General features: G+C 32.7%; 1 protein-coding gene across 1 annotated transcript in view; it reads left to right on the plus strand.

Moving 5' to 3' along the window:
* The first annotated feature begins 3,463 nt into the window (after window positions 1–3,463).
* Window positions 3,464–17,154, plus strand: part of LOC105258812 — an 87,006-nt gene continuing 73,315 nt past the window's right edge. The window contains exon 1 of the mRNA XM_011270323.2: window positions 3,464–3,887. The gene's annotated coding sequence lies outside the window, so the exon portion shown is untranslated. The remainder of the gene's footprint in view (window positions 3,888–17,154) is intronic.

Consider the following 17,154-nt stretch of genomic DNA (forward strand, 5'->3'; position numbering starts at 1 on the left):
AATCAACGAGCGGTTAGCACCCGTATGTGACGTGAAATTTATGGTCTGGTAATTTAGCGAGAATTTAAAACATTCTGTCGGAATAAAATTGCGGGGAAACACCTGCGCGCCAGCCTCATCAGAAGCCTTTTTCGCGTTTTTCGGATTACAAGACAAAAGAATGAACGTAAATGAGATACACACGGGCAGAAATTTGAATTGAGATCGAGTTTGAATTGATTTTTCTTGTTGGATAGAATTGGAGAAACTTATTACTATCGAATCGCATACTTGCTTATCGTGCCAGATGTATTGCGCTCTTTGATGAAGGAGTTGGGGAGAAAGAGATGGGAGGTTGTTAAAGAAAGGACGGATAAATCTCGACGGAAAGAACGGATAAATCGCACCCATCCACTAAGCACCTATCCGCAATAAGAGAACACCCCTCTCCTCTTTCATAAGCCGGCTGGCTCTTGAGACCCTTATCTTGCGCGCGAGCGCAAAATCCTATGTGACGATACAAAGAACTGGAGAAATTTTTAACGTAAAAATAAAAAGTTAACTATGATGTATGTGTGTGTGTAAATGGAAGATTTTCATCTCGTAGGGCGGAACGTGCGCTGTCGTGCCGGTGGAATTAAAGCGAGGGTAGATCGACCGATAAAAGGAGGACGATCGGAATTGTTCCGCACTTGCCTGTCCGTGACCAGCTCTTTTCTTGTCTATACGAACCTCAATCCATCCTCAACATGGCATTTTTCTTCGAGAAATTTACAAAAGCATATCGATTAGTTTGCATATCACTGGAATTTCCGGTCTTAAATGTCAGCATGATAAAAATTTCACTTTACTCTCTGATATTACAATATTACAAAATCTTGGAAAAATGTAATACATGAACATTTCGTTTTTTCATATATTATTATATCATCGTTTCTGATTATTTTTTATTTGAAACTTTAAATTTTAGAAGTAATAATTACAATATAAATTACAATATTATAGATTAAGAATTAAATTTGTACAAATTTAAATCCCTTTTGTGTAACACCTCTATATTTTATTTGAAAAAAATATCAAAACGGTACCATCTTGCGAAGAGAATATGCATGAATGGCTTAAGCTCGGTTTACGGCACGCACAAAATCTTCGTTGAAGCGTATGTTCCGCGATAAAATCCATCCGTCTGGTTAGCTCGTATGTGCACGCCGTCCCCGATTCGATTTTATTTTCAACAGTCGGTGAAAGAATTAAAGAGACGATAGGAAAGTCTCGCGAGAAATGGCGGAAGAGTCGCACACGTTTCTGTGAACGTTTATACGTCAGCAATAAGACGATCCAGCCTCTCGTTTTCCCGCTCCCTTCGCTTCCACACCCCCGAGATTTCGATTTATCGCAAACGCGCGCGCGAAAAACCGCCGTCTGGCGCAATGGGTGGCGCGGGAAAAAATTGTTCGAAGTCAGTTAAAAAAAGATTGGTGGAAGTTCCTCGTCGACGCGCGACAGGCGAAAGGATTAAAGAATGGATAGATAAATCTCATGAGAAATAGCGGATAAATCGCGCTCGTCCACTAAGCACACATCTACCCTCAATAAGATCCTGTCCCCTCCTGTTTCATCTCCAGCCTTTCCTCCTTCTTTTTACTCGCGTTCCAAAACTCGATTTATCTCACGCGCGCGAAATTCCTTCCGCAATATGAAGCGCGCAAGAAAATTCTCAAAGACGTATGAGTAAAGACAGCTCCACTCGAGCGAATGAATTTCCTACCTTGAACTTCCTGCTTCGGTTGAAAAGTTCGACGATGAGACAATGGAAAGAAACAGTACATATAAAGTTGCAACGAAATAGTGAAGTGATATAAATGAAACAATGCTGGAGGTATTCATGACGGTGGTAAATTTCACAAGTCACAACGCGTTTCGTTTAATCATTATGTATGGCATAATATAAAGGTGCTTTTTTACATGATATTATTATGCACAAACGATGATAACAGTTGCAATCTTTTGATGTATAGTTGTAGTTTATTCAATTTTATATTCACAGTAATAACGCGTACTCTAGAATTTTATTTTTATGCATCGCTTGCGCGTTATATGATCATTATGTAATCATAAATTTTACAATTTTACAATAATTTGTGCTTCTCTTTCTCTTTGTTTTTCTCGAATCTATTTAATTCTAATAATTTAATCTCTTGCGATAATATATATATATATATATATATATATATATATATATATATTATTAAACAATTAATATGTTAACCAATTAACACAAAATTCGATTATAAAAGAATAAATAGATGTGAAAAATTAATACAACGCAACAGTTTGAAATTGAATCTTGCACAATTTTCCAGTTTGCTAAGCAATAACGTAATTAATTTGATTATCTGAAAACCGATAGCAAGAGAAAACATCTTTTTATGTACAAAGCTATTATTTTTCATCCTATCTCAGGTTGATTTTCTAAAGTTGGTACAGACATTTATAAGACGTTACAGACATATATAAGTACATCGGAAATGGATTGCGAATTGAATCCTACTTTAACATGATTGCACCTTCGGAAATACATCGATTTACTGAATAAAATATGAAAAAAAAGAACACAAGAGTAAGAAAGGATATAGGACAGCGACATCACCAAACTGATCCGAAATATCGACTGACTATATCGGCCGATTCCCGACAATCTAAGCAGAATTTTCAACTTTTCGCGGCAGTAGAGCCGCGAAAAGAGAATTTTTAAGGAAAGTCGGCGAGACCGGGGCGAGAGGAAGAAAAAAAACGCGTTGTCACCTTCTTGCGCGTCTTTTTCGTCGACGAGCGTGTCGACGGGCAACGTACCACTCGTAATAAACGATAAAGGGAAATAAAAGTGGCTTCACCCAACAAAGAAGGGAAACCAATGCGACGGAAGAGGGACAGACGTAGTGGGCGACATCGTGGTTGGAAGCAAGAGAGGGAGGAAGAGAGGAAGGGAGGAAGCGGAGTGGAGCGCGTCGGCGTGTGTACCAGTCCGTTTCCAGCGACACGATGTGCTTCCCTATGCTTTTTGTTTTAATTTCCTAGAGGCTACCGGCTCCCCATTTCGCTCCCCTACTCTTCCCTTCAAGCGTTCCTTTTTTTCTCTCTCTTCGTTCTCCCCAACGTGTCTCCCTATCCTCCGTCACTGCTCGCCGTTTCCCTCGTGGGAGCTCCGCGAAATGTACCACGGCGGTTTTCAGCACTGTGGATGCTGCTAGGTATATATCCTCATCCTACCCCCCCTTCTACTTCCCTCCCTGCTTTCCTCCGTCGGTTTCCTCCATCCTCCCACACCGTCCCCACCGCGCCCTGTTTCTCGCTTTCTCTCTCTCTCTATCTCTCTTTTCTTTCCCTCCTACCCGTTTATCCCTTCCCCGACGGGTTCTCTCATGCCGCCATCCCTCCGCCACGGAGTAAAGGGCTGAACCGGCCAGTGCAATTCCCGACGAGATCGGCGTCGAACCCGCGTTCCTGGTCGGCGATCGCGCGTCAATCTCCGACGCTTCTCGTATGCGTCACCGGGACGTCTTTTTTATCTCTTATTAAAGAGTTGCGCTTTGAAGACGAATTATCATTATTTTAATCGAGTCGATGATGTGACAATCCGTCTGAAATATTAAATAACCGGACGTCAAGATCCTTCGGGATTGAAAGGGGTGGGGATTAACGAAAAAGTGAAAAACCGATATGGACCAAAAGTGATACCTGGCGGGGTGGACACGACGCGGGATATATATCTGAAAACACGGAATATAAACTCACGATCGGAATTTCGCAAGAGATTAATCGCCGCGATGTCAACACCGTGCGATGTTCGCTACGGCGCGCGGAACCGCGATCCAGCGATCCAATCCAGTGATATCGTGCCGCGACACGTAAGTCTCGTCCCACGCGACGCACGCGTCACGACGGATCCTCGGAGCAGGATTCTGCGAGAATTCGGTGGTCGCGTTGCGGTCTCGTATTGATCGGATCCACATCGTGGATCGTAGATGACGGGCTAAATCCTGGTGGTGCGGGTGGTTTCCCCTTCGCCCTTTCCGTTCACCACAGCTCCAAGTTATTTTCGGCGCCTGTTTGATGGACGGGTTATTCTATGCACGAATATCGTTATCTCTCGAGGAGACAGCACATTTCGAGATTTTTCGCGATGAAATTTTCACAATGCAATTTCATTCTCGACATTTTCGCTAATTGAACACGCCCGCTGATCGACCGATCGGCCGAATCCGCTTAACTCGCGAATCCGGGATTTAGTCCTTTCTTTTTTTTTTATGCGGAGTCCTTATGACTGTCGTTCGCTGGCACGGATGCGCTCGCCTACGGCGATTAATTAAAATAATCCCTTGGCGCGCCCACCGCGCGTAAATTATTACACGATAGTGCCAGGCGTGTCCGAGAAGTTCTAGGACTGAATGAATGAAACGGGAAATCAGAGCGAACAGAGAACGTAGATTGATATTGGCACGAATGTCAATCAATTGTTTCCAGATCAATTTTTGTCAAATTTACACTACGTTTGACCGATTGTCAAACAATAACTATCGCCATTTTGTTAAATCAATCTCTAGGCGGACGTAAAATCGCATTATTTAATTTCAATTCAACGTTATTTAATTTCCATGTCGCGTTATATTGAATGCTATTGTGCAGGTGACGTCGTCACTGTACCATCGCTCTTCGTGAAAAAGCCTTTGTTTGAGAGCATTCTTTATCCTCTTACAAATTTTTTTGGATATCTTATGACTGCGGCTGAAGTCAACATCAAAAAGGAATATAGCTTGGTATATTAAAATTATTACAGACTGTACACAAAGGAATTCGTAATACATTATTAAAAATTATCGAAACAAAAAAATACGTGAAAAATTAAGAATAAAATAACATAGATATAAATTGTTAATAAAATATAAAAAAAGATATTGAAATTGATAATCGATTAAATTGCTTTTTTAAATCTTTATTGTGATTAAAATATTGTGTACGTTTTGGAAACATAATTACTTTCAAATAATAATACGAATTTTTCTTTTATCCAAATTTTTAATTTTTCTTTTTATCCAATTTTATAATAACGGATATTAAATACACAGATTTGATTAATTGCAAATTAGTAGTTAAAATAATAATTAAATAATAAAATAATAATTAAATAAATTGTTACATAGCTATGTAACGTAGAAAAAGAGAGTAAAAAATAGGGTAAAAAATGGCGTTATTGCAGAATACTTATAAACATTTCTTGAGATTTTACCATTGCGTTTGTTGCAATCAATAATTGCGCATTACATTTCTTCCGCGAAAGATTTCGATGTTCCATCCAGAAGCCCTGAAACTTTTATTGGACACACCTTGCAATCCGTTTGACATGAACGTTACAATACGTTGCATTTCTAACAGATCAGTCAGGACCCCATTGCTGGATTGTATTAATTGAATCTCGAAGTAGACGAGACCTTTCTGATTTACATGAGGAGATAGTCTGATTTCTCTCGGCGACATTTTATTTCACTTTCTTGCGGTACATTAAAATATGCATGATAGAATTGGATCGAAGTTTGACATTTATATTCGACTAAAAGTATTTGATATTGAACGTATTCAGGTACTTTAGAAATAACTTGGAATTCGTTATCCTGTAATCTCTCAAAAAGAATTTTGCTGTTTTATGTATTATTTAAATCGGAAAAACTATACATGTGCGCGTTTTATTATTATCTTGTATGTTGTGTTATTATTCTTGTGTATTATACATATGTGAACGTAAATAAAATTGTATATAAATTACGATTATTCTCTCATCACAGAAACATCTAGGCTATATTACATCTAGGAAACATTATTTATATATCACATATATCTATCTTATTATCCATTATTCTTTTTATATTGATCAAGATTGCTTAAGATCAATATTCTTGGGATTCAATTATTTGTTTAATTTTGCATTATTTTTTGTAAAAATATAGAAGAATTTTAGTTTAATATTTAAATAATAAAATGTTTCATGAAAAAAGTGAGTTAAAAAGTGTGAAAATAGTATTCGATCATATTTCAAATTTAAACAAGTCAAATCAAGGAATATATATATCTAAAAATGAAAATTATATCCAATACAAATGCACGAAATATATGTGTAGTAAATGGGCAAATTCTTTACTACAGAAAAATTTGATTTTTAATATTACACGTTCGTATCATCGTATGGATAGCATCGTGCATCCGTTTGCTCTTGCTGTGATGAGTTCCAGCTGGTCTTTCGGGCGTATTAATTGAATCTCGTCGCGAATTCGAATCAGCCTAGTTATCATTAATTCAAGACGTACTTGGAAGCTGCGGAAAATATTCCACTTGCTTCTCCGATTTCTGCTTGTTATATCGTTCACGTGAGCATTTAATTGCCTACGTTTGTCTTCGCAACATCGCTACAGACACGAATTTCAGCCGTCCGCTGAGGTGTACTAACAAGATTTTGTCGTAGATCAGGATAGACTGGATCGCATTAATTCACGTGAAGCCCGTAAGCTGTGAAAGACGCGCTGCCGCATTTTCCACCTTCTCCGCGTTCAAATTTTTGCAAAGATTTATGGGAGATGTCTGCTGCATAGATTTGTTATGTGTTGAGCAGCGCAATTATGTTGTTTAAAATAAATGTGTTTTTCAAATATATATTATTATTTTTATCGATTATACCTATATTTTATATATAATTGTGTAATTAAACTCTTAAACTTTTCGACTCCCATAAGATTTTAAATTTTATACATTTTTATATTTTATATATAAAACAGTAAACATTTTTGTTATTTTATATTAATATATCTTAAGAATTTTAAAATTGAAAATATCACAGGAAACATTTTTGATATTTTATATTAATATATCTTAAGAATTTTAAAATTGAAAATATCACGGAAAATTTAAAAAATTCTTTGTAACTTTTTTATATTTGAACTTTATTAAGTGAAAAACTTTATTAAGTGTAAGTGGTTGATTTATATCTCTTACAAACCTCTTATTACATATTTTATTAATTCTTTATTAAGTGGTTACTTACTAGTGCTCCGTAATTAAGTTATTCATTACATTCCTTTGGGCATCCTTTATAAAGAGAATATTTAATGCTAGAAATGTGTTACGTGTTTGTATGCATTACAAACAAAGACTCCTACACAAAATTATTGTTTGTATGGCAAATGCGTACGGAGAATCGCGCTAATTTAATATACTTAATCATTTATTCATTCATCCATTCATCTGTAACTGTTAGTTAAATCGTTATTTTAAGCAATGTTTTTAATTTTAGCACCTTTGTGGAAATAACAAATGACTTGTTTTACGTAACAAGCATATTTCCGAGTCTTGGAAAATCTTTTGCTGTAACACGCTTTCGCCAAATTTTGTTCTAAAGATATGACTGTCGTGCGCCCGTAACACGAAACTGCAAACACTCTATTTCGACGAATTATTTTCCAACCCCCATAAAAATTGCACGTAAGTCCTCCCTGGGGTTGCGTAAGTTTTTCCACGTTACCGGGTCATGTCGTTGTGCTCACTTCCCCGTGTTGGGTTTTTAATAATTGCTTTAGTTGGATTTGAACTGATCCTCACGACGTGCAGCATCCTATATTTGAACGTATTAATAATTCTGGCGAATCAAGATAAAACTGACACCTCCTTTTATTTTCTGCGCCTTATTCTACCGCACGTGTGCCCATTCCGTATGCACGACTATATGTGGATTATTCCGTTTCTCGTGTATGTAGGATATATAGGAACTCTCTATACACAGTTGGTTCCTTTTTAATTGAATTCCTTGTACAGCTAGCTGCCTCTTTCTCAAGTAATATTAAATATCTCTGGATTTTTGTATATTTGCTCATAACAATATATGAAAAACGAATATGTTTAAGTTTGTAAAATAGAATAAAAAATTGTAATATTTTATAAAGAAAAGAATAATTTTACATAAAAGGGAAAATTATTTTTAAGCTAATTTTATGATAAATTTATATTTATATTGTTAAAGTATTATTTATATATTACTATGATAAAAACTTTTTTTGAATGTATTACAAAAGTTGTTTCTATATAATGAATAGTTATAGCCAGAATTTAATAGTTTGAATTAATAGCCAGAATTATATAGCCAGAATTTAATAGTTTGAATTAAAATATCTATTATGAATTAGATTAATTGTTTTATATAAAAAAATTATCTTGTACCTAAGTCTGTCAAAAGGTTCTTCATTTTATTCTCACGAAAAATCAATTTTTTGGTATATATATATATATATATATATATATATATATATATATATACTATATATATTTTGATTTTTAGTTAATCTGATTTTACTTTCAAATATTTTTAGATAATAGATATGTATAGTATAAACGGTTATTTCTTTTTTTATATCGATTTATATTGAATACATCTATTTTACTTTTTAAGAAATCTTATATTTATATATGTTTGCTTTTAACGAAAATTTTATTGCAAATTGTTATAAATATTGTAAATATTTTAATCTTTTAAATTTCTAGATACCTTGGTAAATGATATTTCGTATTTTTGATTATATATGTTAAAACAGTTACATAGAATAATGTAAAAGATATATATTTTTATATATTTTTATGGTATTATTATAATAATCTCTCTCTTTCATTCACATACAAGGCATTAAATTTTTATTTCTTATTAACATTCATATATTATTTTTATCATTTATTAACATTCATATATTTATCGAATTTGCATATACATATTGTATTGTGGAAAAAATATTTGCAAATTTAAATATTGGACGTTCTCTTATTTCCGTTTAAAATCCACTTGATATAAAAAAATCAACCCAAGAGTGGATTTAATCCGAGTTATAAATTTCCGGCCGTGGAGGGCGTCCAAGTTATCTTGAGTAATCAGGTACGGGGTTAATGAAGGAGGTAATTTCAGGGCGTAATTTGCGAGCTACGAAATGTTGTAGATGATTCGGTTGGTAGAAAAAGGGTCAGTTGAAATATTGAAAAAGCGAAAATGACTAGAAATGATTTTTCTAAGCAAGCGTGACTATTTCGCGAGTCGATCGAAGATATGGACGGAAAGAAAGAACCTAACTTGATAATTTTATTTTCCGGTAATATAAGCAGAAGAAACGTTTTAAACAATCGTAAATTGTATACGATTCTTTTCCAAAGTTCTTCAAGTAATCGTTTGATAAGAACGTGAATTTTTCCAAGTGAGCGTGAACGTACAGCTTATCGTATTGGAAAAAAAATAAGAGCAAAAACGCTAATGAAATAAATAATGAAAAATACTCTTACATTTTGCCTCTGTTCAATCTCTATCAAATTTTATTGCGACTTTTTCTTCCTCATATATACTTACATACTCTTTATTTTAATCTTTGTTTATTTTTATTTTCAATTATTGTACTTTTTAGCTTTCGTACTATTATAGACTTTTTATAGACTATTTTCTCAATAAAAATAAATGCCCTTTAATTTTTACAATGAAAAGATATTATTTTATCTTTAATTTTTGTGGAAACAATAATATCTTTTATCTTTTAATATCATTTATCTTTTAATTAATGTTATTATTTAAAATTATTAAAGATTAAAATACAAATTATTGAAATTATAAACTGGCGACTTTAATATTTATCTATTTAAATTGAAATTGTGTAATGTTTTATTATTCTATGTATTATGCCTACTCTATTTTTATATAATTATAAATTTTAAAAAATACAATTAAAATAATGATAAAAATAATATTAACGCGCATGTTTATTTTAATTATTAAAATAATCATAAAAATAAAACTCGCGCGCTATCAGATCTCAAGTAAAACAATTAAAATATTTTGCCGGAATAACTTGAAATGACACTCGGAACTTTCGGAGGACTCTTATATTCGGTTATGTCAGCATTAATATTGACATTTTGTATGCTCTTTCGTTTTCATTGAAAGTAATAATAACCTGTGACAGCGTCGTAAAAATGGACGAGCAATTACATTGGGGAGAAAAAGAATTTCGCGGAGAAATTTCGTTTCTGTTGTTTCTTGCGACTCCTGTATTTCTCTTTGCTCGTGAAGTGCGCTTTTCCGACCCGCGGCCAGAAAAAGCGGCACGAAAGAGTTTGGTTACATCGTATTTTACAAGATTACGTCCCATAACTGGACAGGTCGCTCGTCGAAAAAAGTTTCGTTCAGAAAAACGCGAATAGAAACGAGGAAAGAGTACGCGATGATGGGAACTGATTAATCCTGCACCTTGGCGCTAGATAATGCTAATTTGTCAGAACTTTCTTATTTCTTCGTTATCCACTCCGCGCTCAAGTCGACGATTGAAAAACTTCGACATTCAGAACCAAAGAAAGTTGTCACTCGACGAGCGATTGGTGACAGGGGTCGAGCAGAGAAGAGATATGGAGATGAGGGGTGGAAAAGAGAGACAATTAAATGCCAATAATTGTGGCGATTACCAACCGATAAATCGCCATTATCGACAACTTCATTTAACGCGTTAATTTCTACGGCATTGAATGGAACATGCGGTTACGATTCGTAAATGATTATTTTAATTGTACAATATCGGGTTTCCCCAGGCTAATTGCTCGCTATTCAAAGTGATAATATGCAGCAGCAAACATTGCGTTGATAGTTGAAGTAACAGAAAGAAAAAAGAGAATAGAGGAGAGGAAATAGGTCGAATAGTTTAATATTTGCACAGGCGGTTGTAAAAGATAAAAGAGACTAGTCGGTTACAAAAGGGAGCACTATCCCTTCCGCGGTCGGCAACAGTGCAGGGTTTGTTACATTATAAAAGAGGCTTGATTGTTTGAACGAACTTCAATTTTAATCGCGTGCGACTTTGCGAAACTATACCACGGATACGTCTGCCACAGTTCTATCATAAACAGTAGATTAAAGGTGCACAATACCGACTTCTAAGGCATAATCTCTTCGTAAGAAGGAAAAGCACAATGCACCGTTGGAAAACGTCACTGCCTGTTTGTCGAAGTTATTTTCCCAGAGGATCGCGCGCGACCAGATCTCAACAATTTTCTACTATTCCTTTTTTTTGTTTTCTTTTATCGGATACGTTTCGGTTGGCCGCGCGAACAATTGCGTCGCACAGAGGTTCTCAATCCTTGTAATCGGTAAACTTTTAGTCGTGCAAGCGTGTACAGATTGGATAATTTAATCAATTTTCCTAACAAAACAATTGCAACGATACTTTGACAAGAAAGACGTAAGAAATATATTTGTAATGTTCTTTTTACACCGCTTTCCTCTTTTCCCCAGGATATTTAAAAGTTTAGAAATTGATCTAACGTTCGGAAATAAATCTATCAGTGAAAACTATCATAGAAAAAAATCATATAAAAAAAGAAAAACGTTGAGCGCTCGAAAATCCAATTCCCGCGTTAAAATCAAACGAAATCAAACATATAACTTAACGAAGTATATTTGCACCGATAAATTTGCGAAGCACTGATGTAACGTACGTTTTTTGTGTGCCCATTGGTTTGTACATTTTATCGCCTTTAGTGGCGTGATATTTTCTATGTTCAATACGGAAAGAACCGCAATCTCTTACCCAACTCGTACATACATAATACGCACATTTGCGCATACATAATTTTTACGATATGTATTTTTGTTATCTTAAAATTATCTTTTCAACATTAAATGCAAATTAAATCGGATCTTTCTATAAAATATTTGCAATTATATAGGCAAAAAATTATACAATTATGTCCTCTTTAAATAGATAAGGTTTATCTTAAAGCTTCTTTTTAATAAAATACCTATGATTATTTCAGATATTCAGATAAAAATTATGAATCCGGATTTGAAATCCGGATATCCGAAATCCAGAATCCGATCTGAGATCCGGATTCGTCGCAAAATCTGGTTTCTCGGATTCTACAATTTTATGATAATGAATTTACGTTATATATACTTACACTGTAGGAGATTGTGTAATCAATATAGAGCAATCTCGTTGAGAAATACCTGAGTATTAGTTATAATTAATTGAATTAGCACATTTCTGATTCAGTAAAATAGCCTACTTAACCTAATAATTTGTCTAATGATATTGAGAAACTGAATTTTGGGGTCGGTGATGAATTTAGAACTCAACAAATCTAACTATTAGATCCACTTACTTGAATCTGTCAAATCCGGCTTATCAAATCTAAATATTCGGGGATTCATGCATCTCTCAAACTCTAAAATCTAGATTTATAATTCTCCTAGTTCACATTATATCTTTTGAAACAAAGGGAATTATTAAATCTTTTAGAAATGTATGAATACATTTTTGTCGAGAAAATGTGTACGAAATATTTTCATATTTATAAATAAATAGATTTTTAGCTGTTTTTGTATAAAGTAATTGAATAAATATTTTATCGCTCTTCTCATTCTTTATTTAGCTCTATAATGAGCTTTTTAAATAGAATGACATATTCGATATTGATAATAAAATTGTATGCGCTACGTTGCGCTTGTTATTTTTCTTGTTGGCAAGTAGATATTGTCCTGTCATTGTCGGGCAATTTGTGAAATGTACCTTTTATCGTAAAACTCTCTAGAGATTTATTTGTCCATCATTCAATAGTTATTATTAACAAAATACATTTAAGCTTTAACAAAATACTAAAATAAATAACAGCAAATTTATGTACTACATAAACTTTTCGAAATTATTTGTCAGCTATAATCATTAATAAAGATAAATCGTATGATTATTTTTTTCTTACAATTTATATTTTACCTTCTATATTATCGTTTTAATTCCTGTTTCTTAAAATTAAAAAAATTAAAAATTTATCATATTGTTCATACATTTATATTTTAGCTATTTTATATTTTATTTCGTTTGCGTATAATATTTTAACATCGCACTATCTCATATATATTACCTTTATTGTAAATTTTGTACATTTTAAAAACCTGCGTTATATTTTTACGATTCTAAATATATATATTTGCTGACAGAGAGATATAATTTATGATCACAAAATTTCTAACAAATTAAATATATAAAAGTATATAGTGTTTTTGTACTTTAGCTAGAAATATAATCGAGAAATACAATTGTTCAAGGGACATAATGAAGAAATGTAATCATCACGGCGCACTGCTTGTCATAAAATGAGGTGCATTATCGAGCTATCACTTATATCTGACCAACCACACTTTCGTTGCATATACATACACATAGCGCGCCACATTACTCTTTACTGCGTACATTTTAGCACCTAATTCCGTTATCAGGGGCGGACCCGCTTGAAACTTTAATGGCACCTTAAAAGCTCAACGTTTTATACTGCGATTAAATATATGTGTTAAATATATGCAAATTTCTAATTTGTTCGCTTCCATTATTTGCTCAGTATTACTATTTCTATGATGAATAAATACTTACAATAGGATACGATTACAGAGGAGCGACCGAATTTCATCGAATGTACATTTTATCGTTTAACTCATGCTGTAGAGAATTTCATTATTGTTAACAGCATTTTCAGTGTTTGCCATTGACATGGATACAAGAACACGCCTAGTCTGTCGGTGAGATAGATCGAATGTCCTCGTTGATTGCTTCCTTCAGTTTTCCTGCTGTTCCACGATGATCAATGATACTGTCGATAATGATGAACGACGTATCAGAACCGCATTTTTCTATAGTCGGCTCCCTCTTGAAACGCCCGATCGAAATTTCATACGCCGCTTGAAAGAAAGTAAAGATTTGTAAGTGTCTCGTAAAGATTTTGATAGAGCTTCATTTGCATGTTTAAATTCTATACATATTTCTCACGAAAAAAGATTTTGCTAGTTCATCAAATATTATTAAGAGGTAATTTTTGAGTAAAATGCGAATACATTTTCTCCCGAAAAATAGGAAACTTCTCAGTTAATACAATTTCGTCCCTGACGTTGCTCTATGTTCATATACTCTGGCATGTTAGGCAATTTAATCTCGTGCTCTCGCAATTTTTAGTTTTTGCACCGATCACGTGTTGATTTTGGTTCACGCTTGGTTTTGCAATTTTCAGAAAATTCTATTGCAGAGATACTAGGATAAAAAAAAGATGAAAAGTTTCTGCGATATAACAAGCGAAATACAGTTTATAGCAATTTTGATAACAGTCTCTCTTGTAGATTTAATCTTTATACGCGACTCGTAAGAGATTGCCTGAACAAAAGGAGAGCATATCGAAGTCTTTAATGGAAAAAATAAGCATAGTAACAATATATACGGCGTTATTTTCTATAAAGCTTTCAAGCGGAATAATAGCGCCAAGAAAAGCGGGGGAGTTAAGCGACACGTAAACAAGTTACACGCCACGGTAACATTTTTTTGCTACCGGAAGTCCCAAGCAGCAAGAGAGTGAATATGTCTCGATCGTTTGTCTCTCTCTTCCTCTCTCTCCAATGTGCTATAATATATCAAATGTGTATCACACATTTTTCTTATCATTTCTTCAATGTGTTCTCAATATAGGATTGCCTCAGGACAGTCTTTAGTGCTTTCTGCTTACGCGAATAACACCTAAAAACGCTCGATATCAATAATGTCATAAAACGCTATAACAAAATGCAGGCAAGTGACGATAATAAGTGATAAATAAAATAAGTGATTTTTAATTTTCACGTTGTAAACAGTATATTTACACTCTAAAATTATGCGCATAATTATTCTTGGATAATAATCGCGTAATGACATTATGAGAATTATTAAAACGCGTGCAATGGGCAATTTACCGAAATGGTTGCATAAAGTAATACGAATTTATCTTGTAGCTAATGACGTATGTAGTACAGTATATTCTTCGCTGAACTAATTGTAAGTGCAATGTACTTTATAAATTAATGATTTTTTTATATTTGCCCATATTTTAAATTATCTTATAAATATACATATCTTTTTAATTATTTATTGAAAAATGCATTGCATAAGCATTAGTACTTTGTTCTTCTCAAGTTGAATTTATTATGCAAATTATATCTATCTTTTTTGCGTATTTATATATATTTTTTATATTCTAATTTACATGTTCTCGCTTCAGTTTATTAAAAAAATCAATATATTTTTATATTTGTTTTATATATTGTTATACTATGTAATCTGTAAGTTTTACTTGTTGTCTTTTTTATATATATAAAATTTAAATAGAAACGTTTGAGTATTATCTTATTTTTTATATTTCTGCTAATCTTATGTGCTTAACATACTTTTAATTAAGATTTTTTTTATTTAATACTTTATTTTATAATGTTTATTATCATATTGCTTTATTCCCTCGTATTTCAAACATTCAGCGCGAAATTATTCATTATCGCTACAAAGAAGATTTACTTTATATTTTATTAATAGATCACGAAAAATTTATAAGAAACACAACAAAGAAAAATACCCTGCGAGCTTGAAAACACAACTTTAATTTTTTTATTTTTTCATATTATTAGGTTAGAGGAAGTTTTTCGCGCAGAAGGTAAAAAAAAATCTCAGCAGCGGAGGTTTAGAAAGTTTTGCGATTACAAAGTTTCTATTTCTCTATCTCATTTTTGATCTCTTATTTGTTTCTTTTTCTGCAATTTCAGTTATGATATTTTGTTTAATTGTTATCCTTATCTAGTCGAAATCTTTCTCACCAATTAAATTATCTATTTATTGTTGAATTCCATAAAATCATGACAATATAAGTGTTTAACAAAAGAGTTAGTCAATTTGCGAGAAACGAGTAGAAATTAATCGAGTTTTCTGGCTTTTGATTTGCTATGAAACCTCGTTTTTTCATGATACCAACATTTTTCGCTCTCTGAAAACCTCGAATATGAAGTTTCACGTTGAGGTCAACGGTACATATGCGGAAGGCTCGATAATCGAGTGCTGCACGTGGTAGAATTTTTTATCAAAAGCATCTTTTTGCCAAGATCCCAAAACGTTTCTCTTCTACATGGATTTTTAACATCTATCTACGGCCGTTTGCGACGCTAATTGCATATTTTTCCTACATTAACACTTCTGCAGCTGGCTCATTTTAAAAGAATTTCCGCTTTAAACATGCTAGTTATACTTCAAATATCCATGAAATTAGTTGATCGCTGCTTTTCCTTCAAAAGATATAATGGCTCAACTTTTCATTAAATATGAATATAGAAATAATTTCTATTAAAGGAAATTTTAATATGTAACATATTGAAATATATTGTGTATTTATATTTTATATACATATTTGAATATTTTTTTTTGCTTTACGTATGATACACTCGTGATATGTAATATTTAAAAATGTGCAAATACAATTTGAATTTAAAGCTCGAAATAATACCAAATATTGAAACTACTGATGAATATTATTAATAATAACAATGTAAGTTTCATGAAATCATTTTACCAATAATGTAAAATTCGTAGTATTTATTTCACAATCAGATTAATTTTTGCTAAAAATTTAATGCACAATTGCGTCAAATTTATTTTGTTAGTTTTATTTATACATATAAACAATGAATTTTTAATAAAATATTAACTTTATCAAACATGCGCTTTTTTACAAAATATGTATCTATATCTTGTTTAATTGTTATGCATACATGTTTACATCATGTTATTTACATCATGTTATATTTTTATTATTATTTTATCCGTAATATTTAATTCTATACAATGAATTATAACATTATAAACTCCTTAGAAAGCACGATTTTTTCATATATAAATTAAAAACAAAATTGAAAAAACTGTAAGGATGTTCTTATCATGTAATAAAAGTTTCAATTTCAGATATTTTATATCATGCTGTGTAAAAAGAATTTTTTAATTAAAAGTTGAAACAATATTAATTCCATACAGTAGGAACATAATCTTCACATTAACGTTAATGCTAACGTAAATGTTAACTATAAACTATTAATATGTAGATACACCAGTTTTTGCATAATACATGTCGATTTTTAAAAAATGTTAGCGAAACGCGTAACATTTACGACAAATTATGCACATGTATAATATGAGTCGATATCCAATGCATAATGAGATCGTAATATGAATGAATATTAGACATCGAGAATACAGGTTTTCAATTGATTACTTTTGCATATATTATACA

Source organism: Camponotus floridanus, unplaced genomic scaffold (genome assembly GCF_003227725.1).
Source record: "Camponotus floridanus strain SB8 unplaced genomic scaffold, Cflo_v7.5 scaffold104, whole genome shotgun sequence".
Lineage (NCBI taxonomy): Eukaryota > Metazoa > Arthropoda > Insecta > Hymenoptera > Formicidae > Camponotus > Camponotus floridanus.